The sequence below is a fragment of the Podarcis cretensis genome (genome assembly GCF_951804945.1).
Source record: "Podarcis cretensis genome assembly, chromosome: 10".
Classification (NCBI taxonomy): domain Eukaryota; kingdom Metazoa; phylum Chordata; class Lepidosauria; order Squamata; family Lacertidae; genus Podarcis; species Podarcis cretensis.
In genome coordinates, this window is record NC_137179.1 from 51,555,882 (window position 1) to 51,583,451 (window position 27,570).

Consider the following 27,570-nt stretch of genomic DNA (forward strand, 5'->3'; position numbering starts at 1 on the left):
CCAAACTGCGGGAGGCAGTGGAAGACAGGAGGGCCTGGCGTGCTCTGGTCCATGGGGTCACGAAGAGTCGGACACGACTAAACGACTAAACAATAACAACAACCAGGGGATAAACCAGACACCCCACATGTGGCGAACCTTAAGCATCAGGTAGGGTCCCCTGAAACAAGTGCTGAGGACTCCTTTTCAGTAAGCATCACTGTCCCCATCTGTGCTGCCTCACCAGCTACATACGACCATTTTAACCATTATCATTTTATAAACCTGAGCTGACTGACTTCTGTGCTTCATTGCCTGCATTCCAGATTGGCTGGCACTTCCTCATAGCTAGAGTTGATGATAAAAGCAAAAGCAGAAACTACTGGATGTACTGTGGACTCCTTTGGTTATTACATTTCCCTATCCTTGGTTCTGAAAACCTGGCTAGGGCCATAGGCCACAATATGCCCATAGATGCCTCAACTGGTATTGCAAGACGAGTTTTCTGCCTATACGAATTTTCAAAGTGTGAGCAGAAAAACGTAACACTGGGGGAAAACTCCCATTAAAAAAAGTAAGCCTGACTATACTGAATCTAATCTTAGGTGTGAATAAATATGCGTATTCATCGAATGTCAGAATTATGAGCAGTGAGGGAAAACATGCCAAGAATGTCATTCTAATAAGTTAAACTCAGTAGAATCCTTCTATCATTTTTTTTTACTCTTCTGGTAGTGATAATATGATATGAAATATACTGTTGCCAATACTGTATCTTGTCAGTCTCTCTGTTTTCTTATAAATTATTATGCTACTCTGTAAAAATTGCTAATCAGACCCCTGTCTGATGTGACAAACATTACAATTTTACCTGTCAGCAACTATTTGCAGCGATGGCTTCAAATTTTACTTGAGTGGGAGAACGTGCAGTCTGATGAAAACTGAAATAGAGTAGAAATATATTAGAAAATGTCAAAATCTCTACTCCAAGGGGAGCCCTCAGATACCCAGAATAACCCTTACACCAGAGCACATCTTCTTGTCACAGTGACTCCTGTTTAGTGTATTTATACCTCCTTTAGTTCTGTCTTTGCTTAAAATTGCTCTCTCCCAAACCAACTTTTCCTAGTGGAAAAAAGAGGACAGTTTACTTACTTGCATTTGTGTGTAATGTGAACTGAGGCCCTAAAACAGTTGGGGAGCATTTTCCACAGTGTGTAAAATGTACTTTGCTTAGCCTGAGTAAAATTATTTGCGGTCGTTGTTTTCACTTTATTTTCACCTGTTAGCTGGACATTTTTGAGTGGGGCCTTTCAGATACTCCTAGACTACCGTTTCTGTAATCACTGTCCATTGACAAGGCTAGTTGGAGATGATGGGAGTAGCTGAACAACTTCTGGAAGACTTGAGGTTCTCAACCCATGGTATACACCAAGTAGCCACGGCTCTCCAGAGGTAACTCTCATTATCTGCTGCCTGGTTCTTTTAACCAGGGACTTCTGCATGCCAACGTGGGATTTGCCACCAGGCATCCAACATAGCGGGCAGATCATCTCTTCTCACAAGAGTTGTGGTTACTCCCTAACATTTTGAAGTGAGTGCTGTTCAGCTACAGAGTGTTTACTTCCTCTGAATGTTTCTAACTTTTCCACAAAGCCCATGAATAATATAGTATCTCTATTGGCAGCAACAATAATCATGATGATGTGGAGGCTGTAAATTTTGACTCAACTAGAAAATGGTATTGTTATTACATTTTCCTTGGATATTATTCATACCCATGGTTTATGCAATTAGAATTTTAACCGTCTGTCCTGATGATGTAATAAACCAGGGAAAAAAGCTTAACTGGCTTATGACTTCATTAACGCAAAGAGCTATAATAGCAACTTTGCAATCAGAATACTTATTTTTCCCCCTGTTGGTGATTGTTAGACAGAAGAAAACTACTTGCAGTGTTTTCTGCCTATTTTTCATAGCTTATTGTCAATAGATCCCAGCTAATGCTTTGCTTTGGAAAGTCTAAAAAAAAAAAAAACCAGTAACAAAATTGGAGTTTAAAAATATCAGATCCCCCTTTAATTTGTTTTTAAATGCTCCTTAACAACAGCTTAGGCCCTAAAGAGGGAAACTGGCAAACAAAAAATGTACCTGTCAAACCAGTGTCTGCACTTGGATGACATGGTAGAAAACTGTCACTGATTTCTGGGAAATAACTGACCGCCTCCAGATGACAAACCCATCATTGACTGATTAATATGTCCTGGTGCAATCTGAAATGTCAAAATGGGAAACAGCACTGGGATATTCTATTACTTCATTGAGAAAAGTTTAGATGAACACTATTACGACAACGCTCACAGAGGATTGTCTAAGGTTTCAGGGGAGTATTGGTCATGCTGTTTTTCATTTTTTCTCCTATGCAGTTGCTGATACACTGATTCTGTCTTTTGCTCTTAAAAGTGAATGCTAAAAGAATTTACTTTCCATAGACTTAAAAAGAAAATGATGGGGTAATTTCTGAGTACCACCCACTGAAATCAATGGATTTAAGTTAGTCATGTACATTGATTTCAGCAGGTCTGCTCTTGAGCATGACAAACATTGGATGAAAACCATTATACTTTATTGTAACATAATAATATATGGAGTACAGATATTCAAATGTTATATAAAGAACCATTAATGCGACCGAGTACAAAAATATTTGGAAAATAGGTGCACTAAGAGCAATATCAATGAACACAAAGGCAATCAGTGTGAAAAACACACACTTCAAAATCCTTTTTTGGGAAAGCACCAGAAAGATGCCCAATGTATTTCCCCCCTCCCAATCACTTTACACATACTGTATAATGTCCAAAGCACATCTAAGCAATGTGATGAGAGATTTGCATTATTTTGTCTGGTCATCTGACCAATCTCTTGGAAAGAAACATCACTATTTCTCAGATTTCACAATGTGGGAAATGAGAATGATGCATTTACCAGGCTGACAATGTCTCTTCTTCAGATCATTGCAGAATCAACTAATGACCTGAATGTGTGAATGCACGAGGATAGGTAGAACTTTAAAAACATTTTTGAATATTGCATCACTGCAGGCACTATAGCCAGGAGCCAAATTACTCTGCAACAAGACCCATGTACCTAGGTGATTTGGGGTTTGAGTTTCTTGAACAGCAGCCTCCACACCATGATGTGACTATCATTATTAAGAAACCTCATGAAAATCCATCAGCATTTTACTTGAAATTTCTTTTTATAAAAACTTTTTGGGTATGCAGTTTTGGCTCATACACACCTTTTTTCAAGCAATTTTCCCAAATTGAATGCATTTTTATAGCTTCTTTTCACAGCTATTTTTCTAGAAAAAGAGGTGCCAGAACACACCATTAAAGCCTTCCTTGTTCTCTTATAATTGCAATGGCGCCCACCTGATAGGTGCTGGAAACTGAGTTCTGGTAAGTTCTGGCTGAAAAAAGCCCTGGTTATTTTCACTATTAATTTTTTATTCACACTTCCCCTAACATATGCATTTTTGTTGGAGAACTGTACCACAAAGTTCAGAGAAGTCTGAATTTCAAAGGATTGCTATTTTTGGTTCTTGTATTTTTCTGGAAAGGTCAAATTTGAGAGATTCGACTTTAAATGCCAACTGAATCAAATTTCTCTCCTACCCCAGCTCTTGTTGGATGTGGACCCCTCCCCGCCCCCCAAAATTTTCTTTGTTAGTGAGATCTGTAATCAGAAATCACAAACTGGAAATTTGCAACAGGAAGAAGAAACATTCTTGTAAAGCAGAGGTGTATTTAAGTATTTCATAAATCAGCTGGAAAACACTACGCTTTATTTATTGTCATTTTAGAATATATCTGCATCTTTCATTATAGATATTTCTTGAAAGATCAAGGCACTTCAAGCCATCCTAGGGGGGGACACACCCCTCAAAGGGTTTCCATGAATGTCCTGATTAACAGGAGAAGAGAAATGTAAGTTTGCAATCATCTGCTTGAGTTGGGTCTCTAAGGATGGGATTGGGAGTCGAACTGGAACACGATTTTAAAGTTTCTCCTTGGGAATAGCCACACATATTTTGTAGGAGGTTTATAAAAGTGAATAAATTAGGCATAATCTTTTCTGAAGAAGAGACTAGTCAAGAAAAGAGCATAGGCTTGGAGTGGTGTCATGGTAACATAAGTATATTCAGCTCAGAATGTTTTAAACAAAAGCCAATGCATTCTCCGTGGCTTCAAACTATAACTTTCAAATTTACTTATGGTTGTTGGGTAGCCATTTCAGCTAGGGAATCATCACCACACCCACAGAGTGCTCAGATAATTTCACATACAATTTAGTACAATGCATCGTTATAATAAATCAGTGATCCTTATGGTAACCCTGTAAAGTGTGTCCACCATTACAGAGGGTGGTCTGAAAGACAGTGGTTTGCCTAAAGCCCCTAGGCTGTGATTTTAATCAAACATACATGGGAGCTCGCCCAATTGAACACAGTAGGGGCTTGTTTTGAGTAAACATGCTAACTTGATAGATAACACTGTGTGGCTGAAATCCTAACCACACGCACACGGCAGCATGGTTTAGACTACCATGTCAATGAAGTACTCTTTCAAGACTTTGTGGAATATGGCAGATGAACAGAAAGTCATGGTTCTAAAAGTCCTGTTGTTATATTTGACTTACTGGTATGATCAGCAGAATTAACATACTGAAAATTCCAACCATCCTTTCCATTTCCAGTCAAAGCTATGCTCTGAGTCCATAGTGTGAGCAATGGTTGGAGTAATTCTGAGGAATCGTTAACTATTGGAGAGAGAGGTTTGGAAGAGAGATACTTACTCTGTTGTAGCAGAGTTAGCACAAAGGAGATTGCTCCAAGCACATTTAAACTTGGTTAGATTTACACCTACCCTCACCCACCTTTAAACAAACATTCCTCTTGAAAGTACTTAGGCTAGAATAAATCACAGATACTTAGCTTTGCAAATAAGTGAATATTTCACTCACAGTTTTGACAGATGTTACAGCAATCAAGTCTCCATCCACTGACAGTAAAACAAAGATGGAAAAAAGGTTCCAAATGACTTAAAAAGAAAATTACTTTGTTTCTTTACAAAAAGGAACATGCAGTCTTTGGGTTAGCAAAGATGCAGGCTATAAAACCTCCCTTTTGGAGAGATTCAGTTCCCTTGGTTTTGAATATGAATTTAATGCTACACTGTACTATGGGGATGGGGCAGGATGGTCTAGAAATATGAAAGAAATAACAGTTATATTCAATAATAATTTTCTTGTTATCCAGAAATAATCAAATTTGTGAAAGCAACCTTAATGTTCTTCAGATTATACAAGAGCATAAACAATGTAAATTCTCTAAGGCCCCATCAGTCAAATTTGTGTTATGGCTTTCTTTCCTTTTTACCCCTCGGAGTCCAAGTGCATTCTCTCCCACCTCGTTTTATCTGTCACAAGTGATCCAAGTTACAAGGTGACCTGTAAGAATTGAACAGGACGTGGAAGAGATAGCTTAGGACAAACTAAGGATCATAATGGAATTACTCTGCATGCTTTGTATGTGGCACACCTGAATCCAATTAGTATCGAGAGGTGGTGAGAAACATGGAGCCACAATTCTTGCTGGCTAACTAAACAGCAACAACATACATTCATGCTGCAAAGCTTCTTGATCTTTCAAGGAGGTAGAAAACTGTGTTCCACCTTTCCAAGCAGGAGGCAGCTAGTTGTCAGAAACAATTCTGCAATGGGCAATGTTTCCTGCAAATGTTTAATTACAAAGGGATGGGGCCTAAATTGTCCTTATTAACATGAACCTCTCTTAAGAGTTCAAGGCAGCCAAGACTTTTTCATACTGGCGAATCACTCTCTTTGAAATACTCTGTACTTAGGGAGCAGGGGAAACGGCTATTAGAAATCACTGTAATAGCTTTTATGAAAGCTATGGCAAATTTAGAGCCCAATTAAATCCAGAAATCCAATTATTTCTGAATAACATAATTACAAGAAAGTAAGTAGCATTGTAAGTACCAAGCAGCTATTATGGGAGACGCTTTAATCTGTTGTGAACTGGTATGGGGATGTGTGTGCAATTGCGTGAATGGTCCTAGCGCATTTTGGGTTGCTTCCCCATGGTGCATCAAAGGAATGAAAAACCCTTGTTTTGTTCTTCTGCATATGTTGTTAATGCTTTCTTGAAAGCAAATGGAAAGTAAATAAAGCAAATGACTTTGGAATAAATAATCCTTAAAGCAAGCCCTGAAGGATAAGAACCAATGAAGACGGAGGTGTAATAACAATGAGGAATAATAAAAATGGGTAATATCCCCACATACAAAAGGTTAATTGTCATAGAAAAAATGTACTGGTCTCTTTTGACTCCCTCAGGCATTCAATATTATGCAGATAGGAGAAGCATAATGTTGTTGTACAATTGAAACCTTCTCTTCCAAACAGCCACCGCAAGGAATAATGCAGGGAAATATCATCCTGTAATACTAGAATGTGTCTGTACATTTTTAGCATTTGGAAATAGATATTCGCAGTGATCACAACTGGAACCATAGCTAATGACAAACAGAGGCAAATAACTAGACAAAAAGTTTGCATATACTTGTACATACACCTTGTACACAACTACAACAAGAACCTAAATGGGCAAGTAGGTAATGAATGGCTTACAGGGGATATGAAATCACGCCCCCTCTTTCTCCCAGACACATGAATTGGAAGATATTCTGTAAATAGAAAACACATGTAGTTTACCAGCTGTTCTAGAAACCAGCTTACCATAATATTGGCTGACTGATTAAGTTCTGGCTGAACCTAAACTCATCCTGCAGGATTCCCCCCTGCTGAATGAAGCGGGGAAATCAGAATTTGATCCTTAATGACCAGGTGTGTGTTTTTTAATACTCATATTGGGTTTTAGTCACCAAATCTTAGGTTCTCTTGAGGGTTGTAAGATAATATTCAAAACACAGGAAAAGGAAAATAGCAGTCAGAATTAATATAATTATTAGAAGAGTAAGAACTCGTACATTATAACTTAAATAGAGCAGGTTTCACACACATTATAATTTATGTCCTAGTTTCCTCTCTAATTCAGAACTTTATGTTTTGTAGATGAGGGACAGTGACTTACCAGAGTGTTGTGGATTGAGGGAATTTGAGCTTGGGTCACTCAGATCCAAATCAAATCAGTTTATCATGCAGCGATTGACTCTTGCCCAGCCAAGACTTGTCACAAGAACAGATCGGGTTGAAATAAGAACATGGGTGCTGCAAGGTTATCTCTGTAATGTGTCTCTCAACTAGACTTCTATCTCCACACCGCTTGATGAAGCCCAAGGTCATTGAAGCTAAAAGATTTTGTCTGTTTCTTAAAAGAGATCTGAATTATGAGCACTTTAAAAGCTATCTGTACAGAGTTGACAGGAGGAATTTACGATTTCAATTCTCAAAACATGATAAAAGAAATGAAATAAAGTTGGAACTTTGAGGTATAAATTAAGCAAAGAAAGTGCTTATCTCCTGGAAGGATATAAGGGGCTGTCTATTTGGCATGCTTGGGCATACCCTCTTTTGTTTTATATGTGCTGAGAAATAATTGCCCTGGAGGGACTCCGACATGTGAAATGTAGGCATTGGTTAGACATATTGATTATTAGAACGGCAGTCAACAGTAAAAAAATTAGAAGAATAACCTGCTAAGGTCTGTTTAGGAACACAAGTCATGACACTAATTGGAAACAATTTAATCACTAGAAAGATATTTCCGAGTCTTGACAGCCACCTCTGACCATATCAGAAAGGTCAATAAATGACTGAAGAAAAGAGTCAAAGAAAAGTTTGCACAAATGAAATGAATGAATTGTCTCACAGTCATGTGGCAAGGATCACCAGCTTAGATGGTTTTGAAAGTCATTGACACCATCCCTTCTGAGTGTCCTCACCAGTCTTGTAGACCTCAGGATGTCCCCTGGTATTCAGGGGAAGTAGGGGCAATGAAACAGTCTGGGCAGGTAACCAGAGCACATATGGATGTTTATCATGAAACTGACCAAATACAGTGGTACCTTGGTTCTCGAATGGCTTAGTTGTTGAACAAATCAGCTCCTGAACACTGCAAACCCAGAATTAAATGTTCTGGTTTGTGAAAGTTTTTCAGAAGCCAAACGTTGGACGCGGCTTCCGCTTGAGTGCGGAAACTCCTGCAGCCAATTTGAAGCCGCACCTTGGTTTTCAAACGGTTTCGGGAGTCGAACCATGGTACCACTGTATACATTTTTAATAAGGTAAAAGGTAAAGGACCCCTGGACGGTTAAGTCCAGTCAAAGGCAACTATGGGGTTGTGGCACTCATCTCGCTTTCAGGCTGAGGGAGCCAGCGTTTGTTCACAGACAGTTTTCCGGGTCATGTGGCCAGCATGACTAAATTGCTACTGGCACACGGAGGACCATGACGAATGCCAAAGCAGATGGAAACATCGTTTACCTTCCCACCGCAGCGGTACCTATTTATCTACTTGCACTGCTTTCGAATTGCTAGGTCGGCAGGAGCTGGGACAGAGCAACGGGAGCTCACCCCGTCGTAGGGATTCGAACCGCTAACCTTTTAATCAGCAAGGCCAAGAAGCTCAGTGGTTTAGACCACAGCGCCACCCACGTCCCTAACATTTTTAATAATACCATGCCTTATGTGTCCTGGTGAGAGCAGAAAAGAAGGCTCACTTTGCTGACTCGATTGCAACCTCAAGCAACTCTCTGGCATAGATGTTCGTACGGTTTGCTAATGTATGCCCCAGTGACGGGCACATCTATGTCCCACCCCACCCCCCGAGGAATGAAACATTCTCAGCCACCACACCTGCTCAGCCAATCAGTATCTAAGGCTTTGCCACCACAAATGAAATACAGTAAATATTAATTTGGCAATGGCATGGCAATTAAAATATTTAAGGTATAATCAAACCTTGTCTGATTACAAAAAACGTGTCTATAAAAATACAAATTAACATAGATTAGTTAGCGTTGAAGTGAATACTAACTGGTATAAAACTGATTTAAATGCAAAATATATAAAACCACATCATAACACTTCCTGTCCCAGCAAGGAGTATTTTGGTTTCAGTTGTATCAATCATAGCTCACTTTTTAGCCAAAGCTTTGCTACAGCACCATTTTAAACAGGTTCTCTTGCCCTATATGTGCCCATTTCACTACTTCAGCCGGTGATACAGTGTGACAGCACCTATTTTCTGGGGACCCCTCAAGATGAATACCCAGGCATGTAATTTTATTATCTATATTTGTCTTTTAAAGTAATGAATACTTTCTGCTATTATGCAAACTGCTCAGATACTTTTATTAATACTATTAAGTGGTGAACATACAGACTAACCCTACCAAAGAAAAGTTGTTTCTTTCAAGGCATATTCTGAGTGCCTGGGACAAATTTACTGCCTCCCTCTTCCCCAACAACTGTCTCAAAATCAAGTTGTAAGAACTAATTTTGGTGTGAAGTACAACTCGACAGTCAGTGCTTTAGTAAATCAAACCTGCTTGTAAAACATCCACAACAGCCTAAAAATGATGTCCTTTCCCACATGACTGCTACTGCCATGGAGTCTCCAGGGCAAGGATGAAAGAAGCTAGATTTGAATTTAAGCAAGCAAATCAAGCCAATTGGCTTAGAATTATGATGGTTGATCTTCTAATGCATATTCAGAATATGCTGAAAAGAAAGAATGAAATTTAATTGTACCATAAAGCTGTTGGGAGAAAATATATTGTTGAATTTCAAATAGGATAACACTACTTCAGCGCAGATAATCTGCAGAGGGCTTTTATTTTATTTTAGAAACTTGTGTTTCATCTTAATGGTATATAACTGTACAAAAATGGGGGGGGGGGGAGAGGAGAAACCCTGGAACTGAAAAGAAAGTTGAGCTGCAGTTAATAATAAATAATTGCAGGCCAAATTAATTTCAGGCAGAGGTGCCAACCTCTCTTTTTTGGGCCCAAGGACTGCATTTACCCTGCAGAAGCTGCTTGTCTGTGGTAGATGTGACCACCTCACACTCGCACCCATCCTTTTACATGTGGAAACACATAGCCCCTTCCCCTTTTGCGGATCTATGCAGTTCAGCTGAGGATGGAGGTTATCGCTGCCTTGCAGTGTAGTGAATGTGGCTTGTCTTTTTATGAGATGTGCCTGGTCTGTAATAGAAATGCTCCCCTCCTCTTCTTGGGTGTGGCTCCCTCTACGGTTCAATAAGAACTAGTGAAATATACTTGGAGTCAAGAGTGGATTTCATGCTCTTTGCTCAGCTCATAGTGGTGAGGAGGAATGGAAGTTCCTCCAGAATGTCTGCTTTATATACATTATTTACACAATGGGCCCCACGTGATTGGCTAATTCCGGGATTCACCTGTAGGCCAATCAGGTTGCAGATTCACTTCCACCTGGAGCTGGATTGGGTGGCTCCTGTGGACCACTCAGACTGCTGCATTCTGGACCCTATTGTTCTAGGACCAATCAGACTGCTGCATTCTGAATCCTATTGTTCTAGGACCAATCAGGCTGCTGCCTTTTGGATCCTATTCAACTCAGAACATAACATAGCTGGAACCTTATTTTTACCTCGACAGAAAGCTCTAGCTACTGTGTTGAGTTGTTGATCTGTTGTCCACAAATTAATGAAGCCATTGAAGTTTTCCTGACTTCTGCTGCTTCCTGATATTAGGGCACAATGCGAGCACCCTTAAGCATACTACACTTTACAAAGAACATTTGAGGAAGTTGGGTTTGTTTGGCCTGGAGAAGTTTGGGTCCTATCATCTGGAGCAGAAGAAAACATATTTGCTTCATCTTCCATGACAAAGCCCTTCAGATATTTGAAGATGGCTATCGTATTACCTCTCAGTCTTCTCCAGGCTAAACATGCTCCTTCAAGCATTCCTCACAAGACTTGGTTTCCAGACCCTTTGTCATACTGGCCGCCCCCCATATGGAAGGCCCACAACTCTTCTCTACAACTTTCTCAGTAGAAAGAGGACATCTAATAATAATAAAAATAAATAATAAAATTTTATTTATAGCCTGCCCTCCCCAGCCGAAGCTGGGCTCAGAGTGGCTAACAACAATAAAAGTAACACAGTTAACATAAAATCACAATCAGTTAATTGAAATGCATTGTAAAATCAATTCATTCAAAAATCAATTCAAAATCAATTTAACGGCAACCATTGGGCTAGAGTTCTGTGAGGATTACCAAAGGACTGTGCCTTGGCCAAAGGCCTGGTGGAACAGCTCTGCCTTACAGGCCCTGCGGAAAGATGTCAAGTCCCGCAGAGCCCTAGTCTCTTGTGACAGAGCATTCCACCAGATCGGGGCCACAGTCGAAAAAGCCCTGGCTCTGGTTGAGGCCAGCCTAACCTCCCTGTGGCCTGGGATCTCCAAGATGTTTTTATTTGAAGACCGTAAGGTCCTCCATGGGACATACCAGGAGAGGCGGTCCTGTAGGTACGAGGGTCCTAGGCCTACAGTCTTTAGAAAGGAGCACAGAAACCTGTGCCATCCGAGCACAAACTAAACACCTGAGACGAATGCTCAGCATCTGTTGCTACCAAGCATGCTTAAAGCTTCAGTAGTTTGCAATTTAGAACTGCACCCTGAGGCTAAAAAATGTTTACAGTGGGAAAACAAGGCACAGTATTTGTAAAACAACTCCAAGCCTGCTGCAGAGTGAAAAACGCCATGGCAGAGTTGAGGCAGTTCATCAAAAACAAAAGCACTACCTCAGTCATAAAATGGGGGAGGAGGGTGACAAAAGAAAGTTAACCCCTTCCCCAAAAGAAAGGGTTGGAAAATGCAGTGGTACAAAGAGGATGGCTGCAAAATTATCCTGTGTTTTCTAGCAAAGCAGCCATCTTGCTGAAACTTGCTACATACCTGGCTGGACATCAGGGAATATAAAATCTTGCAGGTGGTAATGGGAGTCTGTCAAAATGTGTAACCTTTCACTAGTAGTAACCATGAGTTGCAAAATTCAAGGTTAGTTGTGTATAAAAGGGATGAAGCTATCTTTCAGGTTTTTTTTTTGGGGGGGGACAATGTTTCATGGGTGCCCACAACACCAAAAATGCACTTGATTCCTCGTCCGGTGTATAAACTGTGACTACCCTCTTCCCCCTCTTCCCACCACTTCCTGGTTTGAGTCTTACTGTACATCCCAGGGGTATATTTAGTCCTTGATTTTGCATTAATCCCAGCCTGTCCCATAGGCACCTCTTACAGATGGGCATTCATTGCAGGGCCTGTTGATTTAATCATTGTGGTTTTTCTTGATCACAACACCGAGCTGAAGGCAGAAGGCCAGACATGTCCATTCAACTGTTTGCTTGCATGCAGGTCGATATGTTGGAGTTCAGATATGTTTCAAGAAAGGCAAAAACTCCTGCTGCAGCAACTGGTTGGATTTAGGAGGCGTAAAAGGCACAAATGCAAGCTTCCATTGGCCAGTGTGCTGATGGTAGAAACATTCAGACATGACTGCTTCAATCTTTTCCAAAGGAGAATGGGTTAAGGTTTAGTCTAAGATCTTCCTTCACAAGAAATGGAAGTCTAATGGAAAAATACCCAAAGTGAACAGTCTTGATGTTAAGCCACCTCTTTTCATCTCCCTCAGCGAAGAAAACACCTGCAATCCACATTTCTCTTGATGTTTGCCAAATTCCCACCAGGCTAAGGGTCAGTAGAAAATGGCATGTGTCAGCCATGATCTATAGAAGATATATCAAAGGCATGCCTGCAGAAGAGGAATAACCTGCTGAGCAGGAGAATAACTTAACCAGCAGTGTTTTGAAGGCTGCCTATATACAGAGCTCATATTAAATATCCTTTTCAGTGCCGATCAGAATTATATGCTTTTTCTTTGATCCGCTTTGAAACTCTTAAATGGACATTGCATATGTTGGGCTTGAGCTAGTAAGTGAGAGTGCAGAGTCCCATATAGTCTGTGCTGACGGGAGCACATAGCCATGTACACAGGATCGTAAGGAGACACTGGAAGAAATGGAAGATCTGTGCAGGTTCCCCACTTCGGATTCACGCAGCCTATTTGCTTCTCCAGAGTTTCTTCCATTCATTACACAATGTGCATCCTAATTGACTAATGCTTATAGAACAAAGCTATCTAATTGTGAGCTGAAAAGTTCAAGGCACTGTATTGAGAATCCCCCCCTGACTTTTCCAGTGGTTAATTACTTGCATTGAAAAATGCTTTCCACATTTCTCAGTTGGTTTGAGGGGGTCCAGGCTGCATTCATGGGTTCAGTGGCACCCCTGTCAGATTAGACAGAACCATAGGAATCCATTAATTTTCTTAATAAAAGGCTTTTCTCTTGAGGAAGGCACTTGGATATTTTAGAAATAAACACTCCCCACAATATGCCATGCAGTTTTTTTAAATGAAATGTGACATTCAATAATTTTCTCTTTGCTATTGAACTCGCTGATGTATTGGAAACATCCAGACTGGTTAAACTGCTCAGTACAAAGTGGCTTAGAATAATATCACGAACAGGAAGTTGGTAATAAATCTACATATTATTGTTTAATATGGTGTTTGCAAGTCTTCACACTCATTGGCTGTGCTACAGCTGCTTGATCTTTGTAGAAAGGTTCAGATGGCTATTACTCTTTCCTCACACATTGTCCCAGTTTGCACATAGTGCTAAAAATGTATATATATTACAACAAACTTTATGTACATACCTCTAACAGTTTATGAAACATATCTGTTTCTTCCTTTGTGAAACTGAGATTCACAATGCAATCATTTTCTGTTTATTTTTGAAAGATGCTTCATTGCATAAGAGATCAATTCTATTTAGTTTTATTTGGTAACTGGCTGAAATTGTACTTAAGCAAATGGTACCATTGAAATTTCCTATTATCCTTTAAAGACCAGGACAAGGTCTCACTCCCTGGCACAAAGCACTATTCATTATTTTACCCACCCCCCAAAAAAGCGAAAGAGAGAGAATAAAAGTGTTTGTTATAAAAGAGTGCTTAGTCCATTCTGATCACCTTTTAAATGCAAAGCATATTAATGGGAAATTAGAGGTTAAATTTCTAGACTATCTTGCTAAGCTTCTTATTTTTTTAATCTACTGTCAAGAAGATTACTGACCTTCCATTTGATTCAGCCCAAAAGTTAGAACATTGAATAATAAAATTTCAGACCTCTTAGTCACACATGAAGCTTTTTATTCAGAGAGGAGAGCTGGTGCAAGCATGTGCTTAGCCTAAGAAATGAAGAGCTTTATTAAGCAGCAAGCGGGTTGTAACGTGGCTTCTCTAAATGAAGAAATCTGGCTATGCAAATGATGACACTGGCTGAAAATGTAATTTATTTAACTCTGATGGAGGCAGGCAAGTTATGCTGGGGAAATAGGAGGGAATGTCTAATATAGAGGGGTAGAAGCCAAGCTGAAAACCATGATGTAACAAGAACTATCACAATCAATATTGCTCATATCCAGCCAACTCTTAGAGTTGTGGACACTCCAAATACCCCTATTTTCCAGGGAAAGTCCCGGATTTATATAAGTATTCCCTGTTTCTGATTTGATCCTGGAATGTCCCGCTTTTCCTTAGGATGTCCCTATTTCCATTGGACAAATGTTGGAGGGTATGGAGTTATGCAACCCCTGACCCAAGGAGATAAGTAATTATACAACCTTTAGAAGACATCTGAAGGCAGCCCTGTATATAAAAAAAGGTTTAAGATTTTATTATGTTTCTATGTATGTTGGAAGCCACCAAGAGTGGTTGGGGCAACCCAGTCAGATGGGAGGGCATAACAACAACAACAACAACAACAACAACAACAACAACATCCCTTTTTTCATAAGAGAAATGTTGGAGGGTATGAGTTTCCTTGCCCTGAGACACCACATCCTTTGCTGTCTGCTGTACCTCTGCCTTCATCAGGGCATGGCAGCCTGGAAAGAAGGAATTAAAAAATTGCTTCATCCTCCATTCTAGCAGGTCAACATACCACAAGCAGATTGGTCTAGAGACAGTCTTGGGGTTTACTCAGACTGGGGCGTTTAAATTCTAAAGGGTTAGTTTTATCATTATTGGGAAAGTGAAAAATAAAGTGAAGTACCGGTATATCTCTGTTTGTAGTTAGCAGTTGGAAGTGGCTGGCATGGTACAACAGAGTTCCCCACCACCCCAAACATTAGTGTCACTGTTGGTTACCTGGATTGAGTGGGGCAGGGCAGGAGTGTGGTCAGAGCTGCGCCCCAGTGGACCCAATAGAGCACTCCCAACCTTGCTACCACCCTGCCTTGTTTGCACCTTTTATGGTGGTGGTGGTGGAGGAAGGAATGTTCTTATAAGGCAGCTTCCAATAATATATAGCTGAAACCAATTTATAAAGATATACAGTCAAAAACTAAAAACACGCAGCCGTGATAAAAGTGAACCATGGCAGGCAGCAATACCATCAAAACATTAAATTTGCACTCAGCCCAATAAAACAGCAACACAATAACAGCCCAATTAAAACCCTTGAAATTATGAAAAAGAGGCGGTAAACAATGTTTTCAGTGCCCACATAAAAGACCTGTTACTTTATGCTACTTGTTTAATAAATTTAAATAAACCAATGGCCAACCTTTAAGCAGGCACTTATATATAAAGTCTTGTTGGCTGCTTAATCTGTTATGTACTAGATATGGCTGTGACAATTGTGTGAGTAAATTGTTATACAGGTTGGTCATTGACCTGGTCTTAGTGGAATAACAGAGTTGGTCAGACTTTTAACATTTTCTTTCAATGTATGTATGTATAACTACTTTTTATCTTGGCAGGACCACGTTTCCTCAGGAGTAATCTGTCAAGGCCCGGATATCAGTAGTGGCAGGCTGAAAGAAAACGTGGGAAGCATTGGAACCAAAAGTAGGTAGGGCTGAAACCAAAGTTGGGGGCACCCCCTTTAATCTCTCTGAGGAGGCTGAGGAAACTCTTGGGTTGGGGTGTTGTTTAACGGATTGTGAGAGGGCGGGTGTTGCTGCTATTGGTATTATTATTTTTGAATATTTTAGATCTTATGATGTATGTGGAAATGGTTCAGTTTGGTTGTATGCTGTTTGACGTTTTATGTATTGTTTGACTGTTTTTGTTATGTAATTCCCCCCCCCCCCATGTTGCAAGCCGCCTCAAGCATGGTTTCAACTATGGAAAGGCGGCACGCAAATATAAACGATGCATGTATGTATTTATTCTTACAGGACCTCTGTTCATGCATCAGAGCACACATGGAATTTGCAGTGTAAATCCAAAGAAGTAAGAAAGACGTAATTGATCTGAGATATTATGAACAGTGCAATTTCCATCAGGGATGCATATCTGTGTTTCACAGAGGGGAGTTATGCTTAGTTGAAAACACATCATATATCACCTTTTGTTCTATGTCAAAAGTAAAAAAAATAAAAATCTAACCTTGATGTGCGGTGCAATTACAGTTGCCCCATGTACTTTCAGAAATGGTCCTGAGTGTTGTGCCCATAAATATAGACTATATTATTGCAGCCAGAGGTTTTATTTTAGGGTACTTTGGGTGCTGTGTGTATTATAGCTTCCTGAGAAGCTTCCATTTATGAAAGGTGGTGTCAAACCCCCTGTATTTTTCAAATTAAAGCAAATCCTTCCCTTGCCAGCAACTCTATTAACTGATCTTTATGAGTCTCTGAGGTGTTCCATGGCTTTCACAGCTTTGATGCAAAAGATGAATCTGAAAAGTGTATTAAGGACAAGGAGAACAAGTGAGAGATACTTTGGTGAGACCAATCAGATCACTGACTCTACAGAGCTAGTGCTTGCACCTTTGAGACATTACCGCATAAATGCTTGGAGACAGAACTGAAGTTTTACAACATAACTCTCTGCATATCCCACAGATATCAATGGGAAATGCTCCCTCATAAGTTTGCATAGGTTGACAGCCTTGCAGCATACTCATATGAGAAGACTCTTCTCAGAAATAAGACCCACTGAGAACAACAGGTCTTATACCCAAGTAAGTGGGTCTAGTATTGTAGTCTTAATGGCCCAAGTTTATTAACCATTCTTTATTGAGTTGCATTGAGCTAATCTTCACATCTCACCCCTTGTGGTAAAAAAGGTAAAAGACCCCTGGATGGTTAAGTCCAGTCAAAAGCCACTATGGGGTTGTGGCGCTTATCTTGCTTTCAGGCTGAGGGAGCCAGAATTTGTCCACAAACAGCTTTCCAGGTCATGTGGCCAGCATGACTAAACTGCTTCTGGTGCGACGGAACACCGTGACAGAAGCCAGAGCTCATGGAAATGCCGTTTACTTTCCCGCTGCAGTGGTACCTATTTATCTACTTGCACTGGCGTGCTTTCGAACTGCTAGGTTGGCAGGAGCTGGGACAGAGCAACGGGAGCTCACTCCATCATGGGGATTTGAACCACCAGCCTTCTGATCAGCAAGCCCAAGAGGCTCCATGGTTTAGACCACAGCGTCACCCGTGTCCCTCCCCTGTGGAATATGTAGAGAGCCTTGTGAGATTTCACTGGAACCAGCTGCTTCTCGCTTCTCTGGTGGCAGTGGGGGCCAGGGGCAGGCAGTGCCCATCCCAGCGCTGGCTTTTAGTGAGATATCACAAAGCTCTTACGAGAGCTTGCTGGAAGCCACAACAGCTTCTCCCCGCTTCTCCAGCAGTGGCAAGCAGGGGCACTGCCCAGTACTCAATCATTTCATACCACCAAAGCATGCACAATCCTAACTGGACTGTTTTGGAGAGGTTTATTTTCTAAATATCTTTCCTATTTTTGCATAGCTTGCTGTTATCCCAAGCATGCTGGCACCTCCTTCTTGTCAATGGGTGTCCGAGGAAAAAGCAGGTATTTTCCTTCCCAGGATCCCCTTGTTACATGGCCTGCAGACTGAACATTCTCTACTGGCGTGTTGACAGTTCCCTGTCAGCCTGAAGGGCGAGGATAATCTGAGGCACACTCTGGTACCTCTGGTCTGCAAAATTGAAAAGGAGCTCCTGGAACATCCTAAGAAAAGAATTTGTCACTAAGTTTGAAAATAATTTCAAATTAAATTAATTTTTTTAAAAGGCCATTCTGTTTAGAATTTCATCTTTGTGAGGTTATCAGTATTTACTTTGGATCTTTTAAAATAATTGAAGGGCTAGATGAATCCCTCTTGTCATTAACTGTTGGGTTTTTATGCACATTAAGTGCATTTAGCTAAATTGAAATATATCTTTTAAACTGCTGAGTGGTTTATATTTGGAAACAGCTGCCAAGCATGGCTCAAAATCTCCTTTTCCTCGCATTTTATGATCTTGACAATGTTGGTAATGGAGATTCTTTGTACTGCCACTGACATCTTAATGGGTGCAGTAACAGGACCGCTGCTGGAGGAAGTATATGGGCCAGACTTTCACATCTGTAATGATATGGTAATGTGAGCCATTACAACGTCAGCCATAGTTTATTGACATAACGGCTGATGATTATGAGAGCTTTACAATAGCCTTGCAAGCACGATAACTCTGTTTCTTGAAATAAAGTAAAACATACCCCAGAGAAATAGCAAAAGTTCTGGCATCTTAAAGCTTCACCTAAGGCAATTAAGCCAATCACAGCTCCCAGAATTCACCAGCAGTCTCCATCACTGAGGCTCTTTCTGGTATAACAGATTGATCAAGGGGTCGTGGTAATAAGCAATTGAACATCCCCAACAATGTATTATTATCCACCCTAGAAATAACATAGTAGTAGTAGTAGTAGTAGTAGTAGTAATATTTATACCCTGCCCATCTGGCTAGGTTTCACCAGGCACTCTGGGCAAATCCCAACAAAATATTAAAAACATGATAAAACATCAAACATTAAAAAATTCCCTATACAGGGTTGCTTTCAGATGTCTTCTAAAAGTCAGATAATTGTTTATTTCTTTGACATCTGATGGGAGGGTGTTCCACAGGGTGGGTGCCACTACTGAGAAGGCCCTCAGTAACCTCACTTCTCACAGGGAGGGAACTGCCAGAAGGCCCTCGGAGCTGGACCTCAGTGTCCGGGCTGAACGAAGGAGGTGGAGACCTTCCTTCAGGTATACTGGGATGAGGCCATTTAGGGCTTTAATGGTCAGCACCAACACTTTAAATTGTGCTCAGAATTGTACTGCCATAGGAATCTGCTTATGCCAAATAAGTCCATTGATAAATCTAGCTCAATACTGTTGACACTGACGGACTGAAGCGCTTTCAGATTTAAGATAGGGGTCAGCAAACTTTTTCAGCAGGGGGCTGGTCCACTGTCCCTCAGACCTTGTGGGGGGGGCCGGACTATATTTTTTTTTTTTTAAAAAATGAATTCCTATGCCCCACAAATAACCCAGATATGCATTTAAAATAAAAGCACACATTCTACTCATGTAAAAGCACGCTGTTTCCCGGACCACCCGCGGGCCAGATTTAGAAGGCGATTGGGTTGGATCCAGCCCTCGGACCTTAGTTTGCCTACCCATGATTTAAGAGATGGGACACTCCCATCTCGGACTCTTGCATGCAAAACAGATACTCTACCCCTGAGCTATGACCAGGAATCCCCCCCCCCCCCAGCTGGAACCCACCAGAACTCCATTGCAGCACCTCTCAGGTGGGCACCATTGCCATTATAAGAGAACAAGAGTTCATAGTGAGTTCCGGCACCTCTTTTTCTAGAAAAATAGCACTGGATATGACCCTTTCCAAAGAGCAGGATCGTAGAAATAATAAGGCAAGATTTGGTTTAAGAACATTCACATTCATCAAGGGGATTATGTCTATTGACTGGGAAATGTGCACATTTCCCCTCTGTGGAAGGATTGTGAGCACATTCTCAATGTGACAAGGTGAATTTGCAATGGTTGGTTACTAGGCACATGAACCACTCAACTTGCACTCCCCTTAATAGGCTTGCCAACTCTAGGGGGCTGAGGTGTCATTGGCCCCCTTGATATTTATTTGAAGGGGGCCCGGCCTCTTCGATGCAGAGGGGCCCCAGTGTGCATTATGCTCATCATGCATTGCATGTCGCAGCTTCAGTGTCCAGCTCTGCCAGAGTCCTCAGCCTCCTCCTCTGCGTCCCAGGCTCCCTCAATCTTGGAGCAGCCTGCCACCTTAATCTATATGCGGTGGGGAATCTCTTTGTGTTACAGCAAAAGAAGAGACCTTAAGATCCTTTTAAGCAGACATTTTTTAAAAGAGAGGGTATGGAGGGAATGTGAGCTAAGGGGGAGTTTGAAGGGGAGTAGATTGTGAACAAAAGCACATATGTTTTGTGGGTAATGGCTTTAAGGGGAAGATATACAGTGGTACCTCGGGTTAAGTACTTAATTCATTCCGGAGGTCCGTTCTTAACCTGAAACTGTTCTTAACCTGAAGCACCACTTTAGCTAATGGGGCCTCCCGTTGCTGCTGCGCCACTGGAGCACGATTTCTGTTCTCATCCTGAAGCAAAGTTCTTAACCTGAGGTACTATTTCTGGGTTAGCGGAATCTGTAACCTGAAGCGTATGTAATCCGAGGTACCACTGTAGTACTAGTATCTTAGGGCCAGACACCGTTCAAGTGAAGAAGCATAGTAATCAAGACCAGCCAATTATTTGGGCACCTGTGGCAGAAAATCCACAAGTGCCTCTTGCTCTCCCTCATAGTAAAAGGGCAACAATAGTGAATAATTAAATAATGAATAACTAGCTGTGCTTTCTAACACTGAAATCACCTGTCTGAGGCAGTTCCCTCACTCTGCTTAGGGGTTAGGGTAGCCCTGCACCCCCCTCACACCCCTCAATCAAGGACAATCCATCAGTGCAAGTTTATTATCCTTAATTTCCCTAATGCTGTGGAGCTATTAGACAGATAAGAACCAATAGCCCTGATATTGTGACCAAATTTTGCATGGTGGTTCCTCAGATCAAGGAGCAGATTTTCATCTATGGTTGGAACAGTTGGATGCCATTTTGAATCAAAGTGGCAGACTTGACTCCAAACTACACTCATTTTTTTGGTTTCTGAGAATTCCCAAGAAACACTGGGTATGAGGCAACCACTATAATATAAAATGTGGCTTATAAATCTTAGGAGAGAAATAGTCTTCTTCTTCTCAATCCTTAGCTGTCCATCTGTACAATCAGAAACGATTCTACAGCTTTACATTTTCTTACAAGCATCAAAATGAAATACGAACAGACACTGTTACAAAGGACTATCCTGTATGGATTTTGTAAGAGTTAATTAATGGTCATGACATCAAAATATCTACCCTCAAATCCCTCTCTTGAGCATGTTAAGTTCAGGAGCACTATTTAAAGACAGCTTATTTCTTCTTCTTTAAGTATGGAGTTACCCACTGGAACGGGACGTGGGTGGCGCTGTGGGTTAAACCACAGAGCCTAGGACTTGCTGATCAGAAGGTTGGCGGTTCGAATCCCCGTGACGGGGTGAGCTCCCATTGCTCAGTCCCTGCTCCTGCCAACCTAGCAGTTCGAAAGCACGTTAAAGTGCAAGTAGATAAGTAGGCACTGCTCCAGCAGGAAGGTAAACGGCGTTTCCATGCGCTGCTCTGGCTCACCAGAAGTGGCTTAGTCATGCTGGCCACATGACCCGGAAGCTGTACGCCGGCTCCCTCGGCCAATAAAGCGAGATGAGCACCGCAACCCCAGATTCGGTCATGACTGGACCTAATGGTCAGGGGTCCTTTTTACCCACTCAAAAAGATGCTCAAAAAGTCCATAGCTGAATGGGTAGATGACTGCACATCTCACTCTTATTTTCTGTTCCCAGTTGTCTTTTTCCCACAGACCTTTCCTTTGGTACCTGATGTATGTATGCTTCTTTCTTTGCACCTCATTTCCATCTCCTTTCCTAAGACTAGTAGCTAATAGCCATGACAATTAAAGGCCATTAGAAATCGATCAATCTGCATAAAGTCTGATAATTTATTTACTTTTATCCAAGCATTTGTTGAATGCTATTGAACTCCAACTCCCATCAGCCTCAGCCAGAATGGCAAATGGTCCGAAATTATGGGAGCTTTAACCCAAAATATATGAAAGGTACCAGGCTGAGAAGGCTATCATAAATGAATAGTAGTTCAGAACCTCACTTGAATAACAACACACAAAATGCTGTGTTCTGTCTAATTTTTCAAAATCCATAGTTTATAAGATTAACCTGGGGAAACAGCTTAAAATATATGTTTCCATTTCAGTAATGATGTTAACCTTGAAACCAGTCATTAGCATGGTTAGTGGTAGGTTTGTAAAAAGCAGCCCTAGGCAAAGAGCTCAAAGAAATTCACTTGACTGATAGAAAGGACGAATTTGTCAAGGATTATTGATAGGACCTTCATGGAGTAAGCCAGCCTTTATTTCAAGGGAAAAAATGTTGTTGCTAAGGACAAAAAAGAAGAGAGGAACTGGCATTTTAATAGAAATGTGTGATTTCAGATTATATCTGAAGAGATATTATAGATATTTGCTGTCTACCCTGCAAGGCACTTGTGTTGGTGGAGTACATGTGGCTGCTGCCATTTCTTAGCTTGCAAATATTGAGGTGCATCCCATGGTCCCCTTCCATTTTCCACAAAGACCTTCAGCCCAGTGAAGCCCCTACAAAGAATGGGGAAAAGCCTTTTTCAACAGAACTCCTGCCACTGTAACACCCTACAACTCCTGAAAACCCACGGCAAAAGTTTGGGGGACCCTCTGGAACTATGTGGGAGAGGGCATAGAGGGGTGCCAAAGCAGTAAGGGGGAAATTGGTGAAACTTGCTCCCCCCCCCAATTCTATTTGTGGGCTTCTGCTGTGCTAAAGGTTCTCTCGTTAATGAAAGTTAATGAGTCGCCTTTTCTTATCACACTCTGGTTACCATAACAGTTCTGTGACAGCAGTTATGCCAGTCATATCTTGAACACACACACACACCATAAGCACCCTGCTTCAGTGGTGTATCATGGGTTAGCCGCAGGGGTGGTTGCCCCGGGGCAGAAAATAGTTAGGGGTGCAAAATGTCAACAGCCGGTGCTGTCTCTATACAGCTGTGCGCTTCTGTTGCTGGGCTCCGTTTCACTTCTCTCTAGACAACAGAATGACTCTTCTCTTCTTATCTCTGTGGCTGCGATCTCCTGGGTGACACGAACTAGGTAGTTGAATGCGCATGTGTACTGTCTGTTTCCCACCCACCCGCCATCCGCACAGCCCTGAGTGCTGGCAACCCACGCTATGCCACTGCCCTGCTTGTCTCCTATGGGGTTTACAGGGTGAAATCCAACCAGAGCCCCTTGACAAGCAGAATGGACTTCTGCGTGTGCAATGTGATCTCAGCTTCCTCTTCTTGCCTCTGTGTGCCCCCAAAGTCTGCTCCTGAGGGTTGGGATACCCTCTGGAGCATATGCAGTGGTGGATGTGGGGGCAGGAGAGAGAGGGAAACTTCCAAAATGCTCTTGCCAAGCATTGAATTTCACCCAGAGGCATTTATAACTCCCTGGCACATCTCTGCCACATACATGGAATAAATATCAGTATATAGATGACAAACTGTGAATAATCACTTACAAAAAGAACATTTACTTGAATTGGAAGTCTTAAGGTTAAACATATATGGCTTTTTGCTCTGGCTATTATTGATAGGCCAGAGCTCTCTCCAGAGGCCTGGACTGATGGACTGTATTGAAAAGTTTTGGTAGGCACAGCTTTCCATTAGATTTTCCTTCTTCCTTTCTGTGTGGTGTGTTCCTAACTCACAGCTTTCAATTTTTTTTATTGGACAGACATTTCAAAGATGTGACTATCCATTTCTGGTAAATGCTATCCAGTGTCACATATTTTAAATGGTTGTTACTGCATTGCATTTACCAGAGAATATAACTTTAGGAAAATATATTGTCCTGACATAAAAAATGGCTGTTTTCCTCTCTCATGCGCAAAGAGTTTGAATAAACAGTTAAAGTGTCTACTTGGAAGTGGGTTCAATCATTTAGCAAGCAGATAAATAATGGGACAGTCACCCTATTAGAATTAGAGTATTATAGCTACACTTTCTTTTGTGCAGGGATAGTGTCTATTTTTCATTAATGCAGAGCACCAAATTGAGCCCGAAAAAATTAGCATTGTTCTCCCAAGAAGAAGCTTTATTGACTTACTTGTTAATAGTTTGTTTGCATGAATAATTCACCATCTACATGCTATATCTCTATTTTAAATGTATTACAAAGAATATATTAGACAGAGATTGACCTCCACTGTGGTTAACATCAAAATTTATTGTTCCTGGAAGCTACAGATATATTGACTTAGAAGCAAAGCCTTGAGCTTCAATTAAGGTTGATACAGTATTAGCAGAAGGACCCAAGATTTGTTTTTTTTCTAACCTTTATGATGAGGTATCCTTGCCTCATCTTCTATTAGGGATGGGCGAATTTGTCAATTTTGGATTCTCTCAGTGTCTAATATTTCTAAGGCTTATGTTCAGTTTAACTTATGTCCTTGTCAGTTCACTAGTTTATGTTTTTAAAAAGTTCTGAAATTTTATCAGCATTTTACTGGACATTTCTTCTAACAGACACATTTTTGTATGTAATTTTGCCCAATACGCCCATTTTTGAATGCAGGTTAAGCTTCTATAATACAGTGTGTTTCGGTACATTATTTTACCAGTAACTGCATTCTAACGAACACTTCCCTCCAATATATGCATTTTTAAACATATTTTTTTTTCTTGGATAACTTTGTTGCAAAATTGGGAGCAGTGCAAATTTTGATGGATGGCTTCATTCTGTTTCAGGAAGTGCAGATGAAATGTGTTTACATTACAGCACAGACCAAACTGAATTTCTTCCTCACTCTTATCCTCTCTTGTTTAGCAGTGTGAATATGACTGAAATTGCAGGCCCCAATTTTACATGCATTTGGTCCCTTTGTGCGGTTTCGATGCCTTTGAGACATTTGACCCCTCTCTGTTGTAGTCTTATTATGAATTGACCTTTCTCTTTTTCAGCCTGCAAAATATGTGTTTCCTTTTATTTAAAAGACTGTTATTTTCTTTACAGAATTATGCCTTTGCTGTTTGCTTCTTTCTACACCTTCGCACTGTAGGTAATTCCTCACAATAAAGCGTATGATTAAAAGAGGATATTTGGTACCTTATCACCACGCTTTCCCTGTAAGGTCAAGGGGGAGTTCAGATAGAAGATTTCTGACACAGCCTGGGTACCTTGCTCTCTCCGCAAGCTGTTCCTGCTTTTGTTTTCTCTTAACATCTGTGCATTAAAGAGGATCTCGCACATCTCCACCCTCACCCTAGTTTGCAGAAATGTCCTTTCAGGCTCTCTCTGCCATTTCCACACACTGTATTTTGCAACAGAGAAACAATTAGCGATACAACTCCGGTGTGAGCTGCTATTTTCAATTTGTGCTTCACAAACATATGCTCGCTTTTATCCCTGAAACATAGCAATTCTCTTTGCTGCTGCTGCTGCTGGAGCTGTTGCTGGAAGGAAGTGCCCCCAAACAGAGAAGGAGCAAGGAACTGACAGTAGGCATCCAGGCATCTATGTGAACAAGTGTTTTGGGGTCTTGAGAAGCTATTCATAGACGGGTAGGGGGGGGGAGGCATGTGGAAATACCCACTCTAATTAAGACACACACAAAATGTGGAAGTCTTGTTAACAGTTAGCAAAGAGTTCACAAATCTAACAAGGGAAAGCACTGATTTGAAGATGGGAAATGACAGGGGTTTGAATAGTTCTGCAAGCTACGAATAGTTGGCTGCAGGCAAAAATTTCCACAAATACAGTATGCAGAAAACGCTTCTCTACATCAAGCCAGGTCTATGCAGACAAAGAAAAAGATTATGTGCAAGCAACTGAGAGGGAGACAAAAAGGAATAACTGAAAGGGGGCAAATAAACCTTTTGTGAAATTGTTGCTGGAACAGCACAGACATTTCTTGGCGCACGTGCATAAATCATTTGGGGCGGGCAGAAATCTATTTCAGATTATACCAATTGCACAGTTGTGTTAAGAACCGTGAAGGCCTGCCTTCAAAGTTGGCGAGCATCGTTTTATCAATGATCCTACGATAATTAAAGATTTGCAGTGGGATCAAGTTTTTTAAAAGGAGAAGTTAAGCTGGTGATTAAAAGACATGAGAGTGGGTTGCAGGTGAGCCAACCTAAGGAGAGAGTATCAACCACTTGTCAAACATCCAAAGGTGTGACACCTGGAGTAGGTCATCCAGTGTAGATCTCAATACATGAGCAGGTTCATATGGTACAAAGATGATCCTTCAGGCAACCAGGTTCCATGTACAGCTCTAAAACAGGAGTAGCTAATGGGGTGGTTGCTGGACTGCAGCTACCCAGTGTGGTGTAGTGGTTAAGAGCAGTAGACTCATAATCTGGTGAACTGGGTTCGCTTCCCTGCTCCTCCACATGCAGCTGCTGGGTGACCTTGGGCTAGTCACACTTCTCTGAAGTCTCTCAGCCTCACTCATCTCACAGAGTGTTTGTTGTGGGAGAGGAAGGGAAAGGAGAATGTTAGCCGCTTTGAGACTCCTTTGGGTAGTGATAAAGGGGGATGTCAAATCCAAACTCCTCCTCCTCCTCCTCCTCCTCCTCTTCTTCCAATTTCCCTTTACCATTGGTCATGCTGACTGGGTTTGATGGGAGTGGTGGTTGTCTAACAACAGCTCCAGGGCACCACACTGCCTACTACCCTTGCTCTAAACATCAGCACTTTGAATTGTGCTGAAGATTGTTAGGATGTTCTCAAATGCTAGTCAAAGCAATCTAACAGCCATATTCTGGACTAACTCAAGCTTCCAACAATAGGGCTGCCATACGTCTAAGTTTCCCGGACCGGGATTGAAAAGGTGGAATTGACGCCTGGGGGGTAATTTCTGAAAGGCGGCACTTAGTCTTGGAACTTAGGCAAGTCAGTCGAAAAATCGCTTTTTGTTGGCGTTTTTGTAAAAAAAGGAAGAAAAGCTGAACAACTTTGGGGTTTGTCTAAGAAAAGCTGAACAATTTTGGGGTGTGTCCTGGTCTTTACTTTTTGAAACATGGCAACTCTATAACAAGTCATCAAAGGCAGTCAGTGAGAAGTTGTCAAAGGCATAGCAGTAATTAACAGTGAAATCCCATGTATGTGAAACCCACTTATTCTCAAGGAAGCATGTTTACCTAACTCTGAAAGTGTGAATGACAAGGGCAGAATTCTGTTGTTGGCAGGAAAAAAAGGCTGGCGGTTCTGTTTAGAAACCTACAACAAATGCTCTTGATATACAGTGTTTTCATTTGCATATTGAAACTGAATGCATCCAAAGGTGGACCTTAAAATCACGCTGAATCTTGAGCCACAACAAAATCTTTATGCCCCTAAAATCTAATATAGATCCTTCTATGGCGAAGTTGTTTGCTAGTTGCAACCACTTCATCAGCAGTGCTTCTCAAACTTTCT